Source organism: Rhamphochromis sp. 'chilingali' (assembly GCF_963969265.1).
Source record: "Rhamphochromis sp. 'chilingali' genome assembly, chromosome: 14".
In the NCBI taxonomy this organism is placed as follows: domain Eukaryota; kingdom Metazoa; phylum Chordata; class Actinopteri; order Cichliformes; family Cichlidae; genus Rhamphochromis; species Rhamphochromis sp. 'chilingali'.
Genome location: NC_137941.1, coordinates 33,313,735 through 33,318,998, shown reverse-complemented (window position 1 = coordinate 33,318,998; position 5,264 = coordinate 33,313,735). Strand labels below are relative to the sequence as shown.

General features: G+C 42.6%; 1 long non-coding RNA gene across 1 annotated transcript; it reads left to right on the top strand.

Annotated features, from left to right (window-relative positions):
• Nucleotides 1-315: 315 nt before the first annotated feature.
• On the top strand, nt 316-4,033 carry LOC308410637. The gene is made up of 2 exons (XR_013974220.1): nt 316-825; nt 908-4,033. It is a non-coding gene; the product is annotated as an uncharacterized lncRNA (long non-coding RNA).
• The last annotated feature ends 1,231 nt before the right edge of the window (nt 4,034-5,264 follow it).

Genomic DNA, 5,264 nt, shown 5'->3' with positions numbered 1-5,264 from the left:
GGTGCAGTGTGGTCATCGTGTCATACAAGGGGAAAAAATGGCACAATGATGTCAAGCATTTGTTGAAAGGTTGATTCCACAGTAATTGCTCATACACAGTAAATGTAGGGTGTGTAGTCCTTTCAGAAGCTCAGTGTCAAATGAAGTTTGTATTTGTGTGACACCATCCTCCAGCACCGGTTTTCATGTCCTGTTAGACTGCTTCTTTTTTACAGCCACTAAGTAACCTCTTATTTTCTTTGGTAGTGTTTCCTGAATTTTGGTCCTTTACTGACCTCATCAAAGAAAAGAGCATTTCGGTTTCTAAATGGTATTAGATTATTCTGTTATTATATGTTACCTTATATATGTAATCAAAGTAGTTGAATTAGAATACTGCTGTAGATCACATTATACCCTTTAATATAGAGTGTGTGAGCTGTATGTAGTTTAGTTCTCATTATACTTTTGAGTTAACAGAACATATTCACATATTAGTTCATTAGATAAATGTGCATCACTCTGTATCCTTGATCTGCTGGGAATGTGTTACACTGTTTTCTTGACATGCTTAAGTGTTGAATCATGAAGAGAAGGTTGTAAGCAGGAGACTCTGTGTCTAAAGACAGGGGAGATAGATAGACCACATTCCACACCCCCACCTTACAGAAAGCAGAGAAACAACTGCCGAGGTCATAACTTAGGCGCTGTAACAGAGAAAAAATGTGATGTTTTGGCTTTTACGACTAGCTGGGGGCCACTAGAGACTATAAAAAGCTGAGCAACCCATCACCATTTTGAGACATGTGCCTGACCCTCTGGTAGCATCTCTCCCGTCCGGACGTTGTAATGCTCTTATTGTTGAATTGTATGGAAATAAATGATTGTTGATTGAGCATTTATACACCGAGTATTGTCCTTCCTTCAGCCCAAAGATTCAAAGAATTGGGAGAATTCAACAACTTGGTGCCGTGTGACCCGGATCTTTGGTGTGCTGAGGAGGTGCAGATTTGACCTTTGGTGAGATCGTGAGGCGAGGTGAACAGAGGACCGGTCCAAAAATAAAAAGGTAAGCACAGCCTGTTGTATTATAAATACCAAATGTGCATATTGGGCTTTCCAAATTAATCTGTTCGCTGAGTCACATGTATTTTCACAGTAAATTTGTCGGTGTCTGGTTTTTGGCGCAAGATACTAACAACATAAGTTGAGGCTGAATTCCAGTGTGTTAAATAAACTGCTTCTACCGAGATACTAATAACATACTACGTTGGACTAGTTGCAGTAAACTGCTTCTACCGAGATACTAATAACATACTACGTTGGACTAGTTGCAGCCACTTTACCTTCCACATTTAATTTTGTCTAATACTGGCTTCTGTAGCAATAATACATTAGAATTTCTTCTGAAGACACGGCCATTAGTTCAGTACATTGAAGTCGAGGTTTGAAGTTTGTTTATGGTGTCGGTTACGTCCTGGCTCTTGCCGGCTATGAAATAGAAGTTGATTTAAGGAAAAGCAGATGCTGGCTTCACGGTGCGGTTGAACGCTGGCAACGCGAGAGCGAAACACGTCCGTAGGTTTGGTTTATGATACGGCGTGTTCCGGTGGTGCGGCCGTGAAGTGCAGTAGTGGTTGGTGCTAATTTTAGTACATTGAACAGAGGCTTGACGGTGGTTTGTGGCGTCAGTCGAGTTTTTTTTTTAAGGGCTGCGGTCATAAAACAAAGTAAAATTTTACTTGCCAAGAAGTACATAGAGCAAAACCTGGTTTATGATGTCGGGTATAACTTCGGGGATGCAAGCATCACTTTTATGATGCGACTTTGCCCCGTTGTGGCGGTCATAAGTGCAGAGAAAAGGGTATTTTGGTCTATGGTGCAGTGTGCTTTAAGAAGATCTAATAGTTGAGCTCAGAGGTTTCTGTGTAAAATTCCCGCTGAGGAAAAGTGTTGTGTGTGTGAGTGTGAAAGCGCGCTCTGGGTGAGAGAGTGTGTGTGAAGCTGCGAAGCGCGCTCTGGGTGCTGTCTTGTGGGTAAAGCGCGCACTGAGTGAGAGTGGGAGTGAGGCGCGCTCTGAGTGTGTTTTTTGTGTGGAGTGTGAAGCGTGAACACAGTGACAGTGACGGTTGATGTGTTTGATTAGGAGGACATTAGAGCAAATACACATTTTAGGATCAAAGGTTGATGCCTAGTGTACCTGTGGAACATTTGCCTATGGAGTAGCGACCCTCCTGTCCGTGGACGCGTGGCCAGGACCGGCGTCGTCCGGGTGCTGAGGTGGTGACTTGGGGAGGTGAGGGCCCCCGCATAGCCACGGAAATAACACTGGAACGGCCGTGTAATCACGGGTTCACATTTATTCCGGACTAGAACAAGACACATTTTGCGAACAAACGTTGAGTCTAGATTAGTAAAGAAATATAAAAAGGTTGAATTCCTCGTTTCAGTGGTTGAAATTGTTGTGTGCCTGTCCCCTGACGAGTGTGAAATTAAAATAAAGAGGGAATTTGGAGCCACATAGAGATAGACGGGCATAATTGGGTGTATTACTCTGTGGTGTAATAAAAATAAAAAGGAGAGATAGTAAGAGGTGTGCAGTGGAGAATTATGGAGGAGTACAGAGAGGAATGTGTTGGGAGACTGGCGTACAGTTTATGCTGTCAAGGTAGGCGGGTTGCCTGCTTATCTGTTTAACAGTGATGAAAATGAAATTAAATAAATCTCTTAGTGTGTTAATACAGGAAGCTGCGGACCTGGACCAACTGCCCCCACAAGCACAGCGGCCGAAGCAAAATTATAGGTAATGGGAACCACACCCAGCACGAATCAGCAGCTGTGAAACAGACAGCAGCGAGGAGAGAATTAGAGGAGAAATTAAGAGAAGTTTTAACACATAAAATTGGGGCCAACGGACTTGTGGAGGTTGGGAAGGCGTCCGGAGCATCACAACAAAAAGGTGAAACAAAAACACACACAAGCAGAGAAATCTGAGAGAAAGGCTCCTTTTAAGGTAACGCCTAGTTTGAGAAAAGATAAAATTAACCTGCTTTTATACAAATACACATACACGCAATGAAGAAACAGCTTACACTCATGAACACGTGAAGATTTTCCAGCAAGGTTAAAGAAAAATTAACATACTTAAATGATGAAGTCTATACATTACTGACAAAGAAACCCTCTGGGTTGCAGGACAACAATTTAACTAAAAAAAAAAAAAAAAAAAAAGGAACACTGGTCTAACCAACCAGGCAAGACACAACAAATTTAGTGGTTAAAAGATTCAAATTGTGACATGTTTTCTGTTGATTGATTAATAAAAGTGATTACTGAATGAAAGAAAGTTCCTTTTTGGGCTTTTAAACATGATCTTAAGAATTTTAACATATACCGGTGTTGTCCTGTCAACTTGGTGGGTTAGGAGTTGATTATATCGGGAGACAAAAAACAAAAAAAGGGGGAGAGAAGGCTGACACAGGGCCTGGCCCCATTGTCTCCCCTCTGAATAACACAGCCAACACAACAACATTTTCCTGTTCGTTTGTTTTTGTTTTTTGTTTTTTGTTTGTTTTTGTTTGTTTTTGTTTTTTCTATACATATTTAATTACAGGCTGCTTTGCCGGCCCTGAAAGCCGAGGCTGACTGGACTCCTGCTCTCCCCCATACGTGACACTGACCAAATGCTGCAACAGCTGGACCCACAACAACGACCTGAGAATGTCAACAGACCTGCAGGAATGTGATCTCATGCAGCCGAGACGGAGAGCACTAAACCTAAGGCCCGTTTCTCTACACGGGGGAAAATTCCCAGACTGCGTTAGCTGACAGAGCTGTGACGAGACGCCCGCCAAGCCCGAATGAAAAGTAAGGCCGAGCGAAAGAATGCTGACCTTGATAACTTTGCATTCACACTGTGCAGGACAGTGATGGACCAACACGGATGATCGGGTGGCGAAAAAGGGCGTGACCGAGACAAGAGGAGTAACTGAGGACAGAAGGCACCTCAGAATGGACAAAAACACAGAAGAAGATGCAGGTTTCACCTGCGGTGAACATCGACACTGGAGAAAGGACTGCCCTAATTGGGGTCAGAACCAGGACGGACTGAATTTTGAGCAGCAGCAGCAGCAGCAATGGTCGCAAACAAACTGAAAAGGAGGGGGGGCAGGACCCCAGGCCATGCTTCAGGCAGTGGTTTACCCAGAACACCAGAACAGGAAAGTGATGAACACACACACACACGGGAATGTTGATTCACTGAGAAGTGATGCACACACATACACATGCACACGCTTGTGCAATGAAGAGTGATCCACACGCACACACACATACACGCTGATGCAATGAAGAATGCTTTGCTTATGCTGATATGCAAAATGCTGCACACAAACATCCCAATGCATAATTTTTATGAGGAGCCATTGATTACCATTAAATACTTAGAATGTGTTATATGTCACCCAGAGGGCATTTATGTAGATTTTAGGAATAAGGTCTAAAAAAGTTTGGTTATGAAAACAATGTCTGTGCGTGATGTCTGTTTATGGCTCAAGGCCTTGACTGAATTCTTTGCTGTGCTTCACACAGCCCTGATGAGGAACAGTGGCACAGAGTGAAAATGATGAATTAATAGTGTAAGTTTTAGGTCGGAGTACGGCATTTTCTGTGATTGAGTTTTAATTCAAGGAGGAACAAAAGGTGTTACGGCACCTGAGGTTCTCATTCCCACACAATATTGTCCCGGCAGGAAGCAAAATGTTCCTGTGAATTTCTGGTTGATTGTTTGGTTTTGTTTAGCGCTAGCTTGATTTTATCAGTGAGCTTTGGCTTGTGTTCTTTCTCGTAAGCGAGAGAGGGATAGTTTTATGCTTGGACATGTCTGCAACGGGCCCTAGTTTGTGTTATTTTAGTAGTATTTTGTTGGTTATGTCTGTTTTCGTTTTTGTTACAGTGCACTGGAGAAAAAACATCTGAGAGGTGTGATCCACCGGTGGTGATATGTTGATATTTTGTGAGTTTATGATTTAACAATCAGCTCTTTAAACCAGGCCTGAAAGATTGAAATTTAAAGCGCTATGAAATATTCTTACAAAAACAGTTGCAAAGTGTGCTTCTCCATGATTGTAATTGGCTTGGGAGAAATTCACTTATAGGGAACACTGAGAAGTTCTGAGTCTAAAAGGATTGCACCGAGTCAATCCGGGTCACGGCACCAAGTTGTTGAATTCTCCCAATTCTTTGAATCTTTGGGCTGAAGGAAGGACAATACTCGGTGTATAAAT